The sequence below is a fragment of the Euprymna scolopes genome, chromosome 11 (genome assembly GCF_053919585.1).
Source record: "Euprymna scolopes isolate OS-2025 chromosome 11, ASM5391958v1, whole genome shotgun sequence".
In the NCBI taxonomy this organism is placed as follows: Eukaryota; Metazoa; Mollusca; class Cephalopoda; order Sepiida; family Sepiolidae; genus Euprymna; species Euprymna scolopes.
Window position 1 is genome coordinate 57,921,710 of NC_136492.1, and position 23,356 is coordinate 57,945,065.

Here is a 23,356-nt window from a genome sequence, read left to right on the forward strand (position 1 = left end):
AATGCCTTCAATGTAATTGTTCCAACTCATGTTTCCTGTGAACGTTAGGCCAAGGAGTTTGAAAGATGGACTCTCAGATAAAGAGTCGTTGGCCATTGCTATTGGTGGTAGAGAGGGTTTCTTGTAATTATTGAATGAAACTAGTTTAGTCTTGGCAGCATTGAACGCGACCAACCACTTTTGTCCCCATTCCACTACAGATTGGAGGTCTTCCTCTAGTGTTTCTGCCATTTCTTTAGAAATGTGTTCATTCGTCTTCCTGTCGTGTCTGCCATAGAGTGTAGTGTCATCAGCATATATACCCATCTCAGAGGCAATGTTGTCGGGGAGGTCATTTATGAATATCAGGAACAATAGAGGTCCAAGGATAGAACCCTGGGGCACTCCCGCATTTATATCATATTGTTTAGATGTGCGACCGTCGAGGACTACCTGGATTTTTCTCTTATCTAAGAAGGATTTAATTATGTTAAGTATTCTACCAGTGATACCGTATGATCTGATTTTACTGAGGAGACCCTCATGCCATACCCTGTCAAAAGCCTTAGATATATCTAGAGCTACCGCTCTGCCTTCCCCCGCTTTGTCCAGTGATTGGTATATACGTTCAGAGATCACGGTGAGGATGTCTGCTGTGGAACGGGCTTGTCTAAATCCATATTGTTTGTCAGTCAGTAGTTTAGCATCTGTAAGATGATGGATTAGAGCGTGGTTAATTATGGTCTCAAATATTTTGGCAAAAAGTGGAAGGAGGCTAATGGGGCGATAATTTGATGGGTCTGTCCTTTCACCAGAATTCTTGAATACTGGTACAACAGAAGCAGTTTTCCAACAGCCCGGAAAGCAAGCTTCATTAAGACATTTGTTGTAGAGTTTGGAGAGAACTGGAGCTACTTCGGCTGAGCACTTTTTTAATAGCACAGCTGGGATAAGATCGGGTCCACATGCTTTTGAGGTGTCAAGGTTTTTTATGATAGCATGCACCTGAGCAGGGGTGGTTTTCAGATCGTCTAGTGTGGCGTCTGTCCGCATAGGAAAGTCAGGTAGGGGGTGGTTGGAAGGGTCCAGTGTGGAGTTTGAGGCAAACCGACTGGCAAGCATGTTAGCCTTGTCGGTTGCTGAGGAGACAACCTCGTGATTGTTGGTTAGTGGGGGAATTGTCGATTGCCCATTATTTACTACACTGTTGTAGATTTTCCAGAAGTCTCGAGTTCCTAGTTTTTGTGCTTCGATGCGCTTTTTAGTGGTTTCCGTAAATTCTCTCTTAGCTGTCGCTATTTCTTTCTTAACGTTATTTCTAGCTTCTATATACTTCAGTCTGTTTGAACTGGACTTATGTCGGTTAAACCTACGGTATGCATGCTGCTTTTGAGTAATGGCAGTTGCACAAGTCGACGTAAACCATTGGGGAGAGTGGGGCTTACTATAAAATTTCCGCATGGGAACATGCGCTTCGATTGCAGTTTTGAACCAGTCAGTGGTCTCGTTTGCACACTGTTCAGCAGGGAGAGAGAAAATATTTTTCCATGGAGCATCTCTAATTAGTTCCCTGATGGCTTCCCAGTCAGCCTTATTATAATATCTCGTTGTTTTGAGCACTGGCTCTTCAGTTTTGGGTCTAGAGTTTAGGGCGATTTCAACCATTATCACTGCATGATCAGCGTTCCCGAGTGGGCTGTGGGCCTTCGCTATGCAGTCATCGGGAACTGTGGTCAAAAACAGATCTAGAAGTGATGCGTGTTGTTCTTCCTGGTCAGGGAAACGGGTTGGAAACGTAACAATTTGTGATAGGGAGTGAGATATAGCGAAGCTATGGGTCGTGCTGCCCGCTGCATCTGTGTGAGCAGAGAATCCAAGCCAGTTTTTATGGTGGACATTAAAGTCACCAAACACATGTATTTGTGCGCTAGTGTCGAGGGACAGTGCCGTGTCTATGCTGTCAGATACTTTGTTTATTATGGAGCAGTCCTGAGTCGAGGGAGAGCGGTAGAGAAAATAATAGTAGCTAATACTGTGTTGCACGTTTAGTCTAAAGCACATAAAGGCTTGATCATCTGTTTCTAGGTTTGTTTCTCTAGTCAAGGGAAGGGTATTACGAATGTAAACTCCAAGTCCGTGCATATGTCTGTCAGAGTCCTTACGGCAGAGTGGGAGATATCCAGGCATGTTAAAGTGGTTAGAGGGAATGGAGGAGTGTAGGTTAGTCTCACTTAGTGCTAAGATATCCGGGGTATTTGTTAAGAGAAATGCTTCAGCATCAGCTAAGTTAGTTCTAAGCCCACGGATATTTGTGAATGAGAGCCTCAAGGGAGGAGGCAAGTTGAATTTGTTTGTCCCTAATCCTGGTTTAAGCTTATTTTTAGATTGTACTGTCGTCATATTTTTTTTTAAGAGTTTCGGTAAGGGGGAGCTAAGCAAGAGGTTATGCGGAGCTTCAGACATGCATCACAAGTAGACCATCAGCTGACCTTTCTCCAATTAGGATTGTGGCCTCAGGAAAGCCCACCGGGGATGAGTGCAGGGTCCCTTTCCATGCGCGTCATGGCACTGCAAACAACCCGATATTATTCAACTGTTGATGGAGCAGCCGCTCTAAGCGCTACCAAAGAGTTAGGGCTCCTGTACTACCAGTCGGGAACAGCAGCCAGGAACTGTCAATCCGGTACCCTCAACCCTTTAGGAGAAGGTCAACCCAATCTAACTGCTCAGGCATATCTTATACTCAAGCACTCCCAAATGTTCAGTTTTAGGGGTGGGGCATGCTGGGAATGGGGAAGAACGGCGTTCATTGCCCTAGCCAGGAAACAAGATCTACCGCTGGGTGTTTCTGTCGAATCACTGAGATAGTGTCTCTGCGCTTGTCTAATAGGCAAAGAAGGAGTATGGAAGCCGGGCGATAGACAGAGCCTATCTACTCCTTAAGCAATTTAGGTTTGCAAACCGGTGAATTTGTTTGAGTCACCAGCTCTAGGAAGGTTGTCATCCAAGACTGAAGAGGCCTCTCTCCCCTTTGGTTTAGTTTCAGAGTTTTCCTTCTCCTAGACGGATGATCTGGGAAGATCTACTGGGTCCGTCAGCCCTGAGAGGGTTTTCTCCGCGCCTAGGTTCTAATCCAGGTATTTCTGCGACCCCGCGTTGTTAGTGTTACTGGGTTAGTTTGTTGGGGATTATATCTACTGATTAGTTACACTCCTCAAAGTGATTTAGGGACATGCTATTTACTTGTTAATGGATAAAGGGGGTGGGTGAAGTTCATGCAGTGTAAGCGTCTATGTTTGTAAGAGGGCTTGTTAGGGAGGAGATAATGTGATTTTAGTCGTACCCTTTTTTTTTATTTTATTAATGTTAGCTTAGGTCTAGTATAGTGTTACAGTATGAGTAGGTATTAAGAATTGAGCTACGAGTTGTGCCCGAGCTATTTTAGATGATAGGAGGGTTAAGATGTAGGTGCAATATAGCATGGATAAGACAGCAAGTATTGAGTCATGCGTAATTAGGTGAATAGATATATATGGGCAGGTTTTCAGTAGGTGCGAATAGAGTTGGAGTTGTAGGTATTTTTTAGTAAGAGTCATGGGGCGTTTTGCATAACAAGGAGTGTCGTTTCAATATCGTAATTAATCGTTGCAAAACTCGAGACAGTTGTGTAGTGCATATCGCTTTGTTTCTGGGTACTTTGGCTGTTAAGTACCTGCCTTTGTGTGCATAGGCTGTTAAGTCCCTTACTGGATAGGAATGAGCTGTAATGCATGCCTTAGAGGTAGAAATGTATAGATGTTTAGTGATGGTTATTAAAACAGTTTGCATGTGAGGGATTAGGGGCTGGAAGTTAGCGATTCAACTACAGATGCGGAGCACCGGAGCAATGTGGGAGTTTAGTGGCGGATAGGTTGGAAGGAGTAGATTGTTAGCGTTCAAGAGCAGAGGGGTTATTTATTTACAGATGGATTTCCATTAGGATTTTTGAGTTACAGGTAAGGTTTAGTCTGAAGAAGGGAGGAAATTTTTTTTTTTTTTTTTTTTTTTTTTTTTATGCATGCAGGTAAGACAAACGCAATCGTCTTGGAGGTAAAATGTATAGGATTTCGTAGCTAGCTATTGGGTTTTTCCCTCCCAGTTATAGGGACAGCTAATTCGTTGGGATTTGGGATTGTAGTCATTAAGGTCAGGCGCAGAGTGTTGCATCTATTCAGAAAATTAGCCCTAGTATCACAGCTGGGATTATGTGTATTGCAGTTAAAAATATAGTGCCAGTCAAATTATGAGCCACGTGCAGTGGTTTGGTATGGTATGGGTATCATGGAGGACACTTACATACAAGCAAGCGTACGGTGATTGCATATATTAAGTATACTACTTAAATAAAGTTCTTCTGCCTTCTATAGTAGTAAGAAAGTTGGTCCTAGCTCTGTTCTATATTCTTGCATAGGCTATTCGTTTTCGAGTAGAGTTCTGACCTTAAAAACGGCTCGCGTCGGACTAAGTGTTAGAGACCATTTTTACGCATATGTAATTAAAATGCATTAAATAAATACATTTAAAGAGAAGGTATACACAGTTGGTAAAAGCAAAACGAGAAATAAACAAACAAAGTGAATAAATAAATAAAAAATAAAGTAATAAGAAACGACTCGCATGGAAGCAAAGAGTTAAAGACAATATATGCGCATATAGTTAAAATACATTAGTCAAAATTTTAGAAAAAAAAAAAAAAAAAAAAAAAAAAAAAAAAAGCAGTTGCCATTTTGGTAATATTAGGATTTGTTAAATTAAACTTAGCTTATATTGTTTGCCCATTTTCAAAATTTTCGCGTCTGTCAGCGAGCGAACCCTGCTTAGTGTGTCGGCTTCACTTCCTTTCCCCGGATTTTATATCTATTTATAGTTTAGTGCGCACATGTGTATGGTAATTTTACTTTTTTTTTTTTTTTTCCTTTTTCCCTTTTATTCTTTATTCTTTTTTATTTTTTTATTTAGGTTAATCTTCTGCCTTCTATAGTAGTAAGAAAGTTGGTCCTAGCTCTGTTCTATATTCTTGCATAGGCTATTCGTTTTCGAGTAGAGTTCTGACCTTAAAAACGGCTCGCGTCGGACTAAGTGTTAGAGACCATTTTTACGCATATGTAATTAAAATGCATTAAATAAATACATTTAAAGAGAAGGTATACACAGTTGGTAAAAGCAAAACGAGAAATAAACAAACAAAGTGAATAAATAAATAAAAAATAAAGTAATAAGAAACGACTCGCATGGAAGCAAAGAGTTAAAGACAATATATGCGCATATAGTTAAAATACATTAGTCAAAATTTTAGAAAAAAAAAAAAAAAAAAAAAAAAAAAAAAAAAGCAGTTGCCATTTTGGTAATATTAGGATTTGTTAAATTAAACTTAGCTTATATTGTTTGCCCATTTTCAAAATTTTCGCGTCTGTCAGCGAGCGAACCCTGCTTAGTGTGTCGGCTTCACTTCCTTTCCCCGGATTTTATATCTATTTATAGTTTAGTGCGCACATGTGTATGGTAATTTTACTTTTTTTTTTTTTTTTCCTTTTTCCCTTTTATTCTTTATTCTTTTTTATTTTTTTATTTAGGTTAATCTTCTGCCTTCTATAGTAGTAAGAAAGTTGGTCCTAGCTCTGTTCTATATTCTTGCATAGGCTATTCGTTTTCGAGTAGAGTTCTGACCTTAAAAACGGCTCGCGTCGGACTAAGTGTTAGAGACCATTTTTACGCATATGTAATTAAAATGCATTAAATAAATACATTTAAAGAGAAGGTATACACAGTTGGTAAAAGCAAAACGAGAAATAAACAAACAAAGTGAATAAATAAATAAAAAATAAAGTAATAAGAAACGACTCGCATGGAAGCAAAGAGTTAAAGACAATATATGCGCATATAGTTAAAATACATTAGTCAAAATTTTAGAAAAAAAAAAAAAAAAAAAAGCAGTTGCCATTTTGGTAATATTAGGATTTGTTAAATTAAACTTAGCTTATATTGTTTGCCCATTTTCAAAATTTTCGCGTCTGTCAGCGAGCGAACCCTGCTTAGTGTGTCGGCTTCACTTCCTTTCCCCGGATTTTATATCTATTTATAGTTTAGTGCGCACATGTGTATGGTAATTTTACTTTTTTTTTTTTTTTTCCTTTTTCCCTTTTATTCTTTATTCTTTTTTATTTTTTTATTTAGGTTAATCTTCTGCCTTCTATAGTAGTAAGAAAGTTGGTCCTAGCTCTGTTCTATATTCTTGCATAGGCTATTCGTTTTCGAGTAGAGTTCTGACCTTAAAAACGGCTCGCGTCGGACTAAGTGTTAGAGACCATTTTTACGCATATGTAATTAAAATGCATTAAATAAATACATTTAAAGAGAAGGTATACACAGTTGGTAAAAGCAAAACGAGAAATAAACAAACAAAGTGAATAAATAAATAAAAAATAAAGTAATAAGAAACGACTCGCATGGAAGCAAAGAGTTAAAGACAATATATGCGCATATAGTTAAAATACATTAGTCAAAATTTTAGAAAAAAAAAAAAAAAAAAAAAAAAAAAAAAAAGCAGTTGCCATTTTGGTAATATTAGGATTTGTTAAATTAAACTTAGCTTATATTGTTTGCCCATTTTCAAAATTTTCGCGTCTGTCAGCGAGCGAACCCTGCTTAGTGTGTCGGCTTCACTTCCTTTCCCCGGATTTTATATCTATTTATAGTTTAGTGCGCACATGTGTATGGTAATTTTACTTTTTTTTTTTTTTTTCCTTTTTCCCTTTTATTCTTTATTCTTTTTTATTTTTTTATTTAGGTTAATCTTCTGCCTTCTATAGTAGTAAGAAAGTTGGTCCTAGCTCTGTTCTATATTCTTGCATAGGCTATTCGTTTTCGAGTAGAGTTCTGACCTTAAAAACGGCTCGCGTCGGACTAAGTGTTAGAGACCATTTTTACGCATATGTAATTAAAATGCATTAAATAAATACATTTAAAGAGAAGGTATACACAGTTGGTAAAAGCAAAACGAGAAATAAACAAACAAAGTGAATAAATAAATAAAAAATAAAGTAATAAGAAACGACTCGCATGGAAGCAAAGAGTTAAAGACAATATATGCGCATATAGTTAAAATACATTAGTCAAAATTTTAGAAAAAAAAAAAAAAAAAAAAAAAAAAAAAAAAAGCAGTTGCCATTTTGGTAATATTAGGATTTGTTAAATTAAACTTAGCTTATATTGTTTGCCCATTTTCAAAATTTTCGCGTCTGTCAGCGAGCGAACCCTGCTTAGTGTGTCGGCTTCACTTCCTTTCCCCGGATTTTATATCTATTTATAGTTTAGTGCGCACATGTGTATGGTAATTTTACTTTTTTTTTTTTTTTTCCTTTTTCCCTTTTATTCTTTATTCTTTTTTATTTTTTTATTTAGGTTAATCTTCTGCCTTCTATAGTAGTAAGAAAGTTGGTCCTAGCTCTGTTCTATATTCTTGCATAGGCTATTCGTTTTCGAGTAGAGTTCTGACCTTAAAAACGGCTCGCGTCGGACTAAGTGTTAGAGACCATTTTTACGCATATGTAATTAAAATGCATTAAATAAATACATTTAAAGAGAAGGTATACACAGTTGGTAAAAGCAAAACGAGAAATAAACAAACAAAGTGAATAAATAAATAAAAAATAAAGTAATAAGAAACGACTCGCATGGAAGCAAAGAGTTAAAGACAATATATGCGCATATAGTTAAAATACATTAGTCAAAATTTTAGAAAAAAAAAAAAAAAAAAAAAGCAGTTGCCATTTTGGTAATATTAGGATTTGTTAAATTAAACTTAGCTTATATTGTTTGCCCATTTTCAAAATTTTCGCGTCTGTCAGCGAGCGAACCCTGCTTAGTGTGTCGGCTTCACTTCCTTTCCCCGGATTTTATATCTATTTATAGTTTAGTGCGCACATGTGTATGGTAATTTTACTTTTTTTTTTTTTTTTCCTTTTTCCCTTTTATTCTTTATTCTTTTTTATTTTTTTATTTAGGTTAATCTTCTGCCTTCTATAGTAGTAAGAAAGTTGGTCCTAGCTCTGTTCTATATTCTTGCATAGGCTATTCGTTTTCGAGTAGAGTTCTGACCTTAAAAACGGCTCGCGTCGGACTAAGTGTTAGAGACCATTTTTACGCATATGTAATTAAAATGCATTAAATAAATACATTTAAAGAGAAGGTATACACAGTTGGTAAAAGCAAAACGAGAAATAAACAAACAAAGTGAATAAATAAATAAAAAATAAAGTAATAAGAAACGACTCGCATGGAAGCAAAGAGTTAAAGACAATATATGCGCATATAGTTAAAATACATTAGTCAAAATTTTAGAAAAAAAAAAAAAAAAAAAAAAAAAAAAAAAAGCAGTTGCCATTTTGGTAATATTAGGATTTGTTAAATTAAACTTAGCTTATATTGTTTGCCCATTTTCAAAATTTTCGCGTCTGTCAGCGAGCGAACCCTGCTTAGTGTGTCGGCTTCACTTCCTTTCCCCGGATTTTATATCTATTTATAGTTTAGTGCGCACATGTGTATGGTAATTTTACTTTTTTTTTTTTTTTTCCTTTTTCCCTTTTATTCTTTATTCTTTTTTATTTTTTTATTTAGGTTAATCTTCTGCCTTCTATAGTAGTAAGAAAGTTGGTCCTAGCTCTGTTCTATATTCTTGCATAGGCTATTCGTTTTCGAGTAGAGTTCTGACCTTAAAAACGGCTCGCGTCGGACTAAGTGTTAGAGACCATTTTTACGCATATGTAATTAAAATGCATTAAATAAATACATTTAAAGAGAAGGTATACACAGTTGGTAAAAGCAAAACGAGAAATAAACAAACAAAGTGAATAAATAAATAAAAAATAAAGTAATAAGAAACGACTCGCATGGAAGCAAAGAGTTAAAGACAATATATGCGCATATAGTTAAAATACATTAGTCAAAATTTTAGAAAAAAAAAAAAAAAAAAAAAGCAGTTGCCATTTTGGTAATATTAGGATTTGTTAAATTAAACTTAGCTTATATTGTTTGCCCATTTTCAAAATTTTCGCGTCTGTCAGCGAGCGAACCCTGCTTAGTGTGTCGGCTTCACTTCCTTTCCCCGGATTTTATATCTATTTATAGTTTAGTGCGCACATGTGTATGGTAATTTTACTTTTTTTTTTTTTTTTCCTTTTTCCCTTTTATTCTTTATTCTTTTTTATTTTTTTATTTAGGTTAATCTTCTGCCTTCTATAGTAGTAAGAAAGTTGGTCCTAGCTCTGTTCTATATTCTTGCATAGGCTATTCGTTTTCGAGTAGAGTTCTGACCTTAAAAACGGCTCGCGTCGGACTAAGTGTTAGAGACCATTTTTACGCATATGTAATTAAAATGCATTAAATAAATACATTTAAAGAGAAGGTATACACAGTTGGTAAAAGCAAAACGAGAAATAAACAAACAAAGTGAATAAATAAATAAAAAATAAAGTAATAAGAAACGACTCGCATGGAAGCAAAGAGTTAAAGACAATATATGCGCATATAGTTAAAATACATTAGTCAAAATTTTAGAAAAAAAAAAAAAAAAAAAAAAAAAAAGCAGTTGCCATTTTGGTAATATTAGGATTTGTTAAATTAAACTTAGCTTATATTGTTTGCCCATTTTCAAAATTTTCGCGTCTGTCAGCGAGCGAACCCTGCTTAGTGTGTCGGCTTCACTTCCTTTCCCCGGATTTTATATCTATTTATAGTTTAGTGCGCACATGTGTATGGTAATTTTACTTTTTTTTTTTTTTTTCCTTTTTCCCTTTTATTCTTTATTCTTTTTTATTTTTTTATTTAGGTTAATCTTCTGCCTTCTATAGTAGTAAGAAAGTTGGTCCTAGCTCTGTTCTATATTCTTGCATAGGCTATTCGTTTTCGAGTAGAGTTCTGACCTTAAAAACGGCTCGCGTCGGACTAAGTGTTAGAGACCATTTTTACGCATATGTAATTAAAATGCATTAAATAAATACATTTAAAGAGAAGGTATACACAGTTGGTAAAAGCAAAACGAGAAATAAACAAACAAAGTGAATAAATAAATAAAAAATAAAGTAATAAGAAACGACTCGCATGGAAGCAAAGAGTTAAAGACAATATATGCGCATATAGTTAAAATACATTAGTCAAAATTTTAGAAAAAAAAAAAAAAAAAAAAAAAAAAAAAAAAAGCAGTTGCCATTTTGGTAATATTAGGATTTGTTAAATTAAACTTAGCTTATATTGTTTGCCCATTTTCAAAATTTTCGCGTCTGTCAGCGAGCGAACCCTGCTTAGTGTGTCGGCTTCACTTCCTTTCCCCGGATTTTATATCTATTTATAGTTTAGTGCGCACATGTGTATGGTAATTTTACTTTTTTTTTTTTTTTTCCTTTTTCCCTTTTATTCTTTATTCTTTTTTATTTTTTTATTTAGGTTAATCTTCTGCCTTCTATAGTAGTAAGAAAGTTGGTCCTAGCTCTGTTCTATATTCTTGCATAGGCTATTCGTTTTCGAGTAGAGTTCTGACCTTAAAAACGGCTCGCGTCGGACTAAGTGTTAGAGACCATTTTTACGCATATGTAATTAAAATGCATTAAATAAATACATTTAAAGAGAAGGTATACACAGTTGGTAAAAGCAAAACGAGAAATAAACAAACAAAGTGAATAAATAAATAAAAAATAAAGTAATAAGAAACGACTCGCATGGAAGCAAAGAGTTAAAGACAATATATGCGCATATAGTTAAAATACATTAGTCAAAATTTTAGAAAAAAAAAAAAAAAAAAAAAGCAGTTGCCATTTTGGTAATATTAGGATTTGTTAAATTAAACTTAGCTTATATTGTTTGCCCATTTTCAAAATTTTCGCGTCTGTCAGCGAGCGAACCCTGCTTAGTGTGTCGGCTTCACTTCCTTTCCCCGGATTTTATATCTATTTATAGTTTAGTGCGCACATGTGTATGGTAATTTTACTTTTTTTTTTTTTTTTCCTTTTTCCCTTTTATTCTTTATTCTTTTTTATTTTTTTATTTAGGTTAATCTTCTGCCTTCTATAGTAGTAAGAAAGTTGGTCCTAGCTCTGTTCTATATTCTTGCATAGGCTATTCGTTTTCGAGTAGAGTTCTGACCTTAAAAACGGCTCGCGTCGGACTAAGTGTTAGAGACCATTTTTACGCATATGTAATTAAAATGCATTAAATAAATACATTTAAAGAGAAGGTATACACAGTTGGTAAAAGCAAAACGAGAAATAAACAAACAAAGTGAATAAATAAATAAAAAATAAAGTAATAAGAAACGACTCGCATGGAAGCAAAGAGTTAAAGACAATATATGCGCATATAGTTAAAATACATTAGTCAAAATTTTAGAAAAAAAAAAAAAAAAAAAAAAAAAAAGCAGTTGCCATTTTGGTAATATTAGGATTTGTTAAATTAAACTTAGCTTATATTGTTTGCCCATTTTCAAAATTTTCGCGTCTGTCAGCGAGCGAACCCTGCTTAGTGTGTCGGCTTCACTTCCTTTCCCCGGATTTTATATCTATTTATAGTTTAGTGCGCACATGTGTATGGTAATTTTACTTTTTTTTTTTTTTTTCCTTTTTCCCTTTTATTCTTTATTCTTTTTTATTTTTTTATTTAGGTTAATCTTCTGCCTTCTATAGTAGTAAGAAAGTTGGTCCTAGCTCTGTTCTATATTCTTGCATAGGCTATTCGTTTTCGAGTAGAGTTCTGACCTTAAAAACGGCTCGCGTCGGACTAAGTGTTAGAGACCATTTTTACGCATATGTAATTAAAATGCATTAAATAAATACATTTAAAGAGAAGGTATACACAGTTGGTAAAAGCAAAACGAGAAATAAACAAACAAAGTGAATAAATAAATAAAAAATAAAGTAATAAGAAACGACTCGCATGGAAGCAAAGAGTTAAAGACAATATATGCGCATATAGTTAAAATACATTAGTCAAAATTTTAGAAAAAAAAAAAAAAAAAAAAAAAAAAAAAAAAAAGCAGTTGCCATTTTGGTAATATTAGGATTTGTTAAATTAAACTTAGCTTATATTGTTTGCCCATTTTCAAAATTTTCGCGTCTGTCAGCGAGCGAACCCTGCTTAGTGTGTCGGCTTCACTTCCTTTCCCCGGATTTTATATCTATTTATAGTTTAGTGCGCACATGTGTATGGTAATTTTACTTTTTTTTTTTTTTTTCCTTTTTCCCTTTTATTCTTTATTCTTTTTTATTTTTTTATTTAGGTTAATCTTCTGCCTTCTATAGTAGTAAGAAAGTTGGTCCTAGCTCTGTTCTATATTCTTGCATAGGCTATTCGTTTTCGAGTAGAGTTCTGACCTTAAAAACGGCTCGCGTCGGACTAAGTGTTAGAGACCATTTTTACGCATATGTAATTAAAATGCATTAAATAAATACATTTAAAGAGAAGGTATACACAGTTGGTAAAAGCAAAACGAGAAATAAACAAACAAAGTGAATAAATAAATAAAAAATAAAGTAATAAGAAACGACTCGCATGGAAGCAAAGAGTTAAAGACAATATATGCGCATATAGTTAAAATACATTAGTCAAAATTTTAGAAAAAAAAAAAAAAAAAAAAAAAAAAAAAAAAGCAGTTGCCATTTTGGTAATATTAGGATTTGTTAAATTAAACTTAGCTTATATTGTTTGCCCATTTTCAAAATTTTCGCGTCTGTCAGCGAGCGAACCCTGCTTAGTGTGTCGGCTTCACTTCCTTTCCCCGGATTTTATATCTATTTATAGTTTAGTGCGCACATGTGTATGGTAATTTTACTTTTTTTTTTTTTTTTCCTTTTTCCCTTTTATTCTTTATTCTTTTTTATTTTTTTATTTAGGTTAATCTTCTGCCTTCTATAGTAGTAAGAAAGTTGGTCCTAGCTCTGTTCTATATTCTTGCATAGGCTATTCGTTTTCGAGTAGAGTTCTGACCTTAAAAACGGCTCGCGTCGGACTAAGTGTTAGAGACCATTTTTACGCATATGTAATTAAAATGCATTAAATAAATACATTTAAAGAGAAGGTATACACAGTTGGTAAAAGCAAAACGAGAAATAAACAAACAAAGTGAATAAATAAATAAAAAATAAAGTAATAAGAAACGACTCGCATGGAAGCAAAGAGTTAAAGACAATATATGCGCATATAGTTAAAATACATTAGTCAAAATTTTAGAAAAAAAAAAAAAAAAAAAAAAGCAGTTGCCATTTTGGTAATATTAGGATTTGTTAAATTAAACTTAGCTTATATTGTTTGCCCATTTTCAAAATTTTCGCGTCTGTCAGCGAGCGAACCCTGCTTAGTGTGTCGGCTTCACTTCCTTTCCCCGGATTTTATATCTATTTATAGTTTAGTGCGCACATGTGTATGGTAATTTTACTTTTTTTTTTTTTTTCCTTTTTCCCTTTTATTCTTTATTCTTTTTTATTTTTTTATTTAGGTTAATCTTCTGCCTTCTATAGTAGTAAGAAAGTTGGTCCTAGCTCTGTTCTATATTCTTGCATAGGCTATTCGTTTTCGAGTAGAGTTCTGACCTTAAAAACGGCTCGCGTCGGACTAAGTGTTAGAGACCATTTTTACGCATATGTAATTAAAATGCATTAAATAAATACATTTAAAGAGAAGGTATACACAGTTGGTAAAAGCAAAACGAGAAATAAACAAACAAAGTGAATAAATAAATAAAAAATAAAGTAATAAGAAACGACTCGCATGGAAGCAAAGAGTTAAAGACAATATATGCGCATATAGTTAAAATACATTAGTCAAAATTTTAGAAAAAAAAAAAAAAAAAAAAAAAAAAAAAAAAGCAGTTGCCATTTTGGTAATATTAGGATTTGTTAAATTAAACTTAGCTTATATTGTTTGCCCATTTTCAAAATTTTCGCGTCTGTCAGCGAGCGAACCCTGCTTAGTGTGTCGGCTTCACTTCCTTTCCCCGGATTTTATATCTATTTATAGTTTAGTGCGCACATGTGTATGGTAATTTTACTTTTTTTTTTTTTTTTCCTTTTTCCCTTTTATTCTTTATTCTTTTTTATTTTTTTATTTAGGTTAATCTTCTGCCTTCTATAGTAGTAAGAAAGTTGGTCCTAGCTCTGTTCTATATTCTTGCATAGGCTATTCGTTTTCGAGTAGAGTTCTGACCTTAAAAACGGCTCGCGTCGGACTAAGTGTTAGAGACCATTTTTACGCATATGTAATTAAAATGCATTAAATAAATACATTTAAAGAGAAGGTATACACAGTTGGTAAAAGCAAAACGAGAAATAAACAAACAAAGTGAATAAATAAATAAAAAATAAAGTAATAAGAAACGACTCGCATGGAAGCAAAGAGTTAAAGACAATATATGCGCATATAGTTAAAATACATTAGTCAAAATTTTAGAAAAAAAAAAAAAAAAAAAAAAAAAAAAAAAAGCAGTTGCCATTTTGGTAATATTAGGATTTGTTAAATTAAACTTAGCTTATATTGTTTGCCCATTTTCAAAATTTTCGCGTCTGTCAGCGAGCGAACCCTGCTTAGTGTGTCGGCTTCACTTCCTTTCCCCGGATTTTATATCTATTTATAGTTTAGTGCGCACATGTGTATGGTAATTTTACTTTTTTTTTTTTTTTTCCTTTTTCCCTTTTATTCTTTATTCTTTTTTATTTTTTTATTTAGGTTAATCTTCTGCCTTCTATAGTAGTAAGAAAGTTGGTCCTAGCTCTGTTCTATATTCTTGCATAGGCTATTCGTTTTCGAGTAGAGTTCTGACCTTAAAAACGGCTCGCGTCGGACTAAGTGTTAGAGACCATTTTTACGCATATGTAATTAAAATGCATTAAATAAATACATTTAAAGAGAAGGTATACACAGTTGGTAAAAGCAAAACGAGAAATAAACAAACAAAGTGAATAAATAAATAAAAAATAAAGTAATAAGAAACGACTCGCATGGAAGCAAAGAGTTAAAGACAATATATGCGCATATAGTTAAAATACATTAGTCAAAATTTTAGAAAAAAAAAAAAAAAAAAAAAGCAGTTGCCATTTTGGTAATATTAGGATTTGTTAAATTAAACTTAGCTTATATTGTTTGCCCATTTTCAAAATTTTCGCGTCTGTCAGCGAGCGAACCCTGCTTAGTGTGTCGGCTTCACTTCCTTTCCCCGGATTTTATATCTATTTATAGTTTAGTGCGCACATGTGTATGGTAATTTTACTTTTTTTTTTTTTTTTCCTTTTTCCCTTTTATTCTTTATTCTTTTTTATTTTTTTATTTAGGTTAATCTTCTGCCTTCTATAGTAGTAAGAAAGTTGGTCCTAGCTCTGTTCTATATTCTTGCATAGGCTATTCGTTTTCGAGTAGAGTTCTGACCTTAAAAACGGCTCGCGTCGGACTAAGTGTTAGAGACCATTTTTACGCATATGTAATTAAAATGCATTAAATAAATACATTTAAAGAGAAGGTATACACAGTTGGTAAAAGCAAAACGAGAAATAAACAAACAAAGTGAATAAATAAATAAAAAATAAAGTAATAAGAAACGACTCGCATGGAAGCAAAGAGTTAAAGACAATATATGCGCATATAGTTAAAATACATTAGTCAAAATTTTAGAAAAAAAAAAAAAAAAAAAAAGCAGTTGCCATTTTGGTAATATTAGGATTTGTTAAATTAAACTTAGCTTATATTGTTTGCCCATTTTCAAAATTTTCGCGTCTGTCAGCGAGCGAACCCTGCTTAGTGTGTCGGCTTCACTTCCTTTCCCCGGATTTTATATCTATTTATAGTTTAGTGCGCACATGTGTATGGTAATTTTACTTTTTTTTTTTTTTTTCCTTTTTCCCTTTTATTCTTTATTCTTTTTTATTTTTTTATTTAGGTTAATCTTCTGCCTTCTATAGTAGTAAGAAAGTTGGTCCTAGCTCTGTTCTATATTCTTGCATAGGCTATTCGTTTTCGAGTAGAGTTCTGACCTTAAAAACGGCTCGCGTCGGACTAAGTGTTAGAGACCATTTTTACGCATATGTAATTAAAATGCATTAAATAAATACATTTAAAGAGAAGGTATACACAGTTGGTAAAAGCAAAACGAGAAATAAACAAACAAAGTGAATAAATAAATAAAAAATAAAGTAATAAGAAACGACTCGCATGGAAGCAAAGAGTTAAAGACAATATATGCGCATATAGTTAAAATACATTAGTCAAAATTTTAGAAAAAAAAAAAAAAAAAAAAAAAAAAAAAAAAGCAGTTGCCATTTTGGTAATATTAGGATTTGTTAAATTAAACTTAGCTTATATTGTTTGCCCATTTTCAAAATTTTCGCGTCTGTCAGCGAGCGAACCCTGCTTAGTGTGTCGGCTTCACTTCCTTTCCCCGGATTTTATATCTATTTATAGTTTAGTGCGCACATGTGTATGGTAATTTTACTTTTTTTTTTTTTTTTCCTTTTTCCCTTTTATTCTTTATTCTTTTTTATTTTTTTATTTAGGTTAATCTTCTGCCTTCTATAGTAGTAAGAAAGTTGGTCCTAGCTCTGTTCTATATTCTTGCATAGGCTATTCGTTTTCGAGTAGAGTTCTGACCTTAAAAACGGCTCGCGTCGGACTAAGTGTTAGAGACCATTTTTACGCATATGTAATTAAAATGCATTAAATAAATACATTTAAAGAGAAGGTATACACAGTTGGTAAAAGCAAAACGAGAAATAAACAAACAAAGTGAATAAATAAATAAAAAATAAAGTAATAAGAAACGACTCGCATGGAAGCAAAGAGTTAAAGACAATATATGCGCATATAGTTAAAATACATTAGTCAAAATTTTAGAAAAAAAAAAAAAAAAAAAAAGCAGTTGCCATTTTGGTAATATTAGGATTTGTTAAATTAAACTTAGCTTATATTGTTTGCCCATTTTCAAAATTTTCGCGTCTGTCAGCGAGCGAACCCTGCTTAGTGTGTCGGCTTCACTTCCTTTCCCCGGATTTTATATCTATTTATAGTTTAGTGCGCACATGTGTATGGTAATTTTACTTTTTTTTTTTTTTTTCCTTTTTCCCTTTTATTCTTTATTCTTTTTTATTTTTTTATTTAGGTTAATCTTCTGCCTTCTATAGTAGTAAGAAAGTTGGTCCTAGCTCTGTTCTATATTCTTGCATAGGCTATTCGTTTTCGAGTAGAGTTCTGACCTTAAAAACGGCTCGCGTCGGACTAAGTGTTAGAGACCATTTTTACGCATATGTAATTAAAATGCATTAAATAAATACATTTAAAGAGAAGGTATACACAGTTGGTAAAAGCAAAACGAGAAATAAACAAACAAAGTGAATAAATAAATAAAAAATAAAGTAATAAGAAACGACTCGCATGGAAGCAAAGAGTTAAAGACAATATATGCGCATATAGTTAAAATACATTAGTCAAAATTTTAGAAAAAAAAAAAAAAAAAAAAAAAAAAAGCAGTTGCCATTTTGGTAATATTAGGATTTGTTAAATTAAACTTAGCTTATATTGTTTGCCCATTTTCAAAATTTTCGCGTCTGTCAGCGAGCGAACCCTGCTTAGTGTGTCGGCTTCACTTCCTTTCCCCGGATTTTATATCTATTTATAGTTTAGTGCGCACATGTGTATGGTAATTTTACTTTTTTTTTTTTTTTTCCTTTTTCCCTTTTATTCTTTATTCTTTTTTATTTTTTTATTTAGGTTAATCTTCTGCCTTCTATAGTAGTAAGAAAGTTGGTCCTAGCTCTGTTCTATATTCTTGCATAGGCTATTCGTTTTCGAGTAGAGTTCTGACCTTAAAAACGGCTCGCGTCGGACTAAGTGTTAGAGACCATTTTTACGCATATGTAATTAAAATGCATTAAATAAATACATTTAAAGAGAAGGTATACACAGTTGGTAAAAGCAAAACGAGAAATAAACAAACAAAGTGAATAAATAAATAAAAAATAAAGTAATAAGAAACGACTCGCATGGAAGCAAAGAGTTAAAGACAATATATGCGCATATAGTTAAAATACATTAGTCAAAATTTTAGAAAAAAAAAAAAAAAAAAAAAAAAAAAAAAAAGCAGTTGCCATTTTGGTAATATTAGGATTTGTTAAATTAAACTTAGCTTATATTGTTTGCCCATTTTCAAAATTTTCGCGTCTGTCAGCGAGCGAACCCTGCTTAGTGTGTCGGCTTCACTTCCTTTCCCCGGATTTTATATCTATTTATAGTTTAGTGCGCACATGTGTATGGTAATTTTACTTTTTTTTTTTTTTTTCCTTTTTCCCTTTTATTCTTTATTCTTTTTTATTTTTTTATTTAGGTTAATCTTCTGCCTTCTATAGTAGTAAGAAAGTTGGTCCTAGCTCTGTTCTATATTCTTGCATAGGCTATTCGTTTTCGAGTAGAGTTCTGACCTTAAAAACGGCTCGCGTCGGACTAAGTGTTAGAGACCATTTTTACGCATATGTAATTAAAATGCATTAAATAAATACATTTAAAGAGAAGGTATACACAGTTGGTAAAAGCAAAACGAGAAATAAACAAACAAAGTGAATAAATAAATAAAAAATAAAGTAATAAGAAACGACTCGCATGGAAGCAAAGAGTTAAAGACAATATATGCGCATATAGTTAAAATACATTAGTCAAAATTTTAGAAAAAAAAAAAAAAAAAAAAAGCAGTTGCCATTTTGGTAATATTAGGATTTGTTAAATTAAACTTAGCTTATATTGTTTGCCCATTTTCAAAATTTTCGCGTCTGTCAGCGAGCGAACCCTGCTTAGTGTGTCGGCTTCACTTCCTTTCCCCGGATTTTATATCTATTTATAGTTTAGTGCGCACATGTGTATGGTAATTTTACTTTTTTTTTTTTTTTTCCTTTTTCCCTTTTATTCTTTATTCTTTTTTATTTTTTTATTTAGGTTAATCTTCTGCCTTCTATAGTAGTAAGAAAGTTGGTCCTAGCTCTGTTCTATATTCTTGCATAGGCTATTCGTTTTCGAGTAGAGTTCTGACCTTAAAAACGGCTCGCGTCGGACTAAGTGTTAGAGACCATTTTTACGCATATGTAATTAAAATGCATTAAATAAATACATTTAAAGAGAAGGTATACACAGTTGGTAAAAGCAAAACGAGAAATAAACAAACAAAGTGAATAAATAAATAAAAAATAAAGTAATAAGAAACGACTCGCATGGAAGCAAAGAGTTAAAGACAATATATGCGCATATAGTTAAAATACATTAGTCAAAATTTTAGAAAAAAAAAAAAAAAAAAAAAGCAGTTGCCATTTTGGTAATATTAGGATTTGTTAAATTAAACTTAGCTTATATTGTTTGCCCATTTTCAAAATTTTCGCGTCTGTCAGCGAGCGAACCCTGCTTAGTGTGTCGGCTTCACTTCCTTTCCCCGGATTTTATATCTATTTATAGTTTAGTGCGCACATGTGTATGGTAATTTTACTTTTTTTTTTTTTTTTCCTTTTTCCCTTTTATTCTTTATTCTTTTTTATTTTTTTATTTAGGTTAATCTTCTGCCTTCTATAGTAGTAAGAAAGTTGGTCCTAGCTCTGTTCTATATTCTTGCATAGGCTATTCGTTTTCGAGTAGAGTTCTGACCTTAAAAACGGCTCGCGTCGGACTAAGTGTTAGAGACCATTTTTACGCATATGTAATTAAAATGCATTAAATAAATACATTTAAAGAGAAGGTATACACAGTTGGTAAAAGCAAAACGAGAAATAAACAAACAAAGTGAATAAATAAATAAAAAATAAAGTAATAAGAAACGACTCGCATGGAAGCAAAGAGTTAAAGACAATATATGCGCATATAGTTAAAATACATTAGTCAAAATTTTAGAAAAAAAAAAAAAAAAAAAAAAAAAAAAAAAAAGCAGTTGCCATTTTGGTAATATTAGGATTTGTTAAATTAAACTTAGCTTATATTGTTTGCCCATTTTCAAAATTTTCGCGTCTGTCAGCGAGCGAACCCTGCTTAGTGTGTCGGCTTCACTTCCTTTCCCCGGATTTTATATCTATTTATAGTTTAGTGCGCACATGTGTATGGTAATTTTACTTTTTTTTTTTTTTTTCCTTTTTCCCTTTTATTCTTTATTCTTTTTTATTTTTTTATTTAGGTTAATCTTCTGCCTTCTATAGTAGTAAGAAAGTTGGTCCTAGCTCTGTTCTATATTCTTGCATAGGCTATTCGTTTTCGAGTAGAGTTCTGACCTTAAAAACGGCTCGCGTCGGACTAAGTGTTAGAGACCATTTTTACGCATATGTAATTAAAATGCATTAAATAAATACATTTAAAGAGAAGGTATACACAGTTGGTAAAAGCAAAACGAGAAATAAACAAACAAAGTGAATAAATAAATAAAAAATAAAGTAATAAGAAACGACTCGCATGGAAGCAAAGAGTTAAAGACAATATATGCGCATATAGTTAAAATACATTAGTCAAAATTTTAGAAAAAAAAAAAAAAAAAAAAAGCAGTTGCCATTTTGGTAATATTAGGATTTGTTAAATTAAACTTAGCTTATATTGTTTGCCCATTTTCAAAATTTTCGCGTCTGTCAGCGAGCGAACCCTGCTTAGTGTGTCGGCTTCACTTCCTTTCCCCGGATTTTATATCTATTTATAGTTTAGTGCGCACATGTGTATGGTAATTTTACTTTTTTTTTTTTTTTTCCTTTTTCCCTTTTATTCTTTATTCTTTTTTATTTTTTTATTTAGGTTAATCTTCTGCCTTCTATAGTAGTAAGAAAGTTGGTCCTAGCTCTGTTCTATATTCTTGCATAGGCTATTCGTTTTCGAGTAGAGTTCTGACCTTAAAAACGGCTCGCGTCGGACTAAGTGTTAGAGACCATTTTTACGCATATGTAATTAAAATGCATTAAATAAATACATTTAAAGAGAAGGTATACACAGTTGGTAAAAGCAAAACGAGAAATAAACAAACAAAGTGAATAAATAAATAAAAATAAAGTAATAAGAAACGACTCGCATGGAAGCAAAGAGTTAAAGACAATATATGCGCATATAGTTAAAATACATTAGTCAAAATTTTAGAAAAAAAAAAAAAAAAAAAAAAAAAAAAAAAAGCAGTTGCCATTTTGGTAATATTAGGATTTGTTAAATTAAACTTAGCTTATATTGTTTGCCCATTTTCAAAATTTTCGCGTCTGTCAGCGAGCGAACCCTGCTTAGTGTGTCGGCTTCACTTCCTTTCCCCGGATTTTATATCTATTTATAGTTTAGTGCGCACATGTGTATGGTAATTTTACTTTTTTTTTTTTTTTTCCTTTTTCCCTTTTATTCTTTATTCTTTTTTATTTTTTTATTTAGGTTAATCTTCTGCCTTCTATAGTAGTAAGAAAGTTGGTCCTAGCTCTGTTCTATATTCTTGCATAGGCTATTCGTTTTCGAGTAGAGTTCTGACCTTAAAAACGGCTCGCGTCGGACTAAGTGTTAGAGACCATTTTTACGCATATGTAATTAAAATGCATTAAATAAATACATTTAAAGAGAAGGTATACACAGTTGGTAAAAGCAAAACGAGAAATAAACAAACAAAGTGAATAAATAAATAAAAAATAAAGTAATAAGAAACGACTCGCATGGAAGCAAAGAGTTAAAGACAATATATGCGCATATAGTTAAAATACATTAGTCAAAATTTTAGAAAAAAAAAAAAAAAAAAAAAAAAAAGCAGTTGCCATTTTGGTAATATTAGGATTTGTTAAATTAAACTTAGCTTATATTGTTTGCCCATTTTCAAAATTTTCGCGTCTGTCAGCGAGCGAACCCTGCTTAGTGTGTCGGCTTCACTTCCTTTCCCCGGATTTTATATCTATTTATAGTTTAGTGCGCACATGTGTATGGTAATTTTACTTTTTTTTTTTTTTTTCCTTTTTCCCTTTTATTCTTTATTCTTTTTTATTTTTTTATTTAGGTTAATCTTCTGCCTTCTATAGTAGTAAGAAAGTTGGTCCTAGCTCTGTTCTATATTCTTGCATAGGCTATTCGTTTTCGAGTAGAGTTCTGACCTTAAAAACGGCTCGCGTCGGACTAAGTGTTAGAGACCATTTTTACGCATATGTAATTAAAATGCATTAAATAAATACATTTAAAGAGAAGGTATACACAGTTGGTAAAAGCAAAACGAGAAATAAACAAACAAAGTGAATAAATAAATAAAAAATAAAGTAATAAGAAACGACTCGCATGGAAGCAAAGAGTTAAAGACAATATATGCGCATATAGTTAAAATACATTAGTCAAAATTTTAGAAAAAAAAAAAAAAAAAAAAAAAAAAAAAAAGCAGTTGCCATTTTGGTAATATTAGGATTTGTTAAATTAAACTTAGCTTATATTGTTTGCCCATTTTCAAAATTTTCGCGTCTGTCAGCGAGCGAACCCTGCTTAGTGTGTCGGCTTCACTTCCTTTCCCCGGATTTTATATCTATTTATAGTTTAGTGCGCACATGTGTATGGTAATTTTACTTTTTTTTTTTTTTTTCCTTTTTCCCTTTTATTCTTTATTCTTTTTTATTTTTTTATTTAGGTTAATCTTCTGCCTTCTATAGTAGTAAGAAAGTTGGTCCTAGCTCTGTTCTATATTCTTGCATAGGCTATTCGTTTTCGAGTAGAGTTCTGACCTTAAAAACGGCTCGCGTCGGACTAAGTGTTAGAGACCATTTTTACGCATATGTAATTAAAATGCATTAAATAAATACATTTAAAGAGAAGGTATACACAGTTGGTAAAAGCAAAACGAGAAATAAACAAACAAAGTGAATAAATAAATAAAAAATAAAGTAATAAGAAACGACTCGCATGGAAGCAAAGAGTTAAAGACAATATATGCGCATATAGTTAAAATACATTAGTCAAAATTTTAGAAAAAAAAAAAAAAAAAAAAAAAAAAAAAAAAAAGCAGTTGCCATTTTGGTAATATTAGGATTTGTTAAATTAAACTTAGCTTATATTGTTTGCCCATTTTCAAAATTTTCGCGTCTGTCAGCGAGCGAACCCTGCTTAGTGTGTCGGCTTCACTTCCTTTCCCCGGATTTTATATCTATTTATAGTTTAGTGCGCACATGTGTATGGTAATTTTACTTTTTTTTTTTTTTTTCCTTTTTCCCTTTTATTCTTTATTCTTTTTTATTTTTTTATTTAGGTTAATCTTCTGCCTTCTATAGTAGTAAGAAAGTTGGTCCTAGCTCTGTTCTATATTCTTGCATAGGCTATTCGTTTTCGAGTAGAGTTCTGACCTTAAAAACGGCTCGCGTCGGACTAAGTGTTA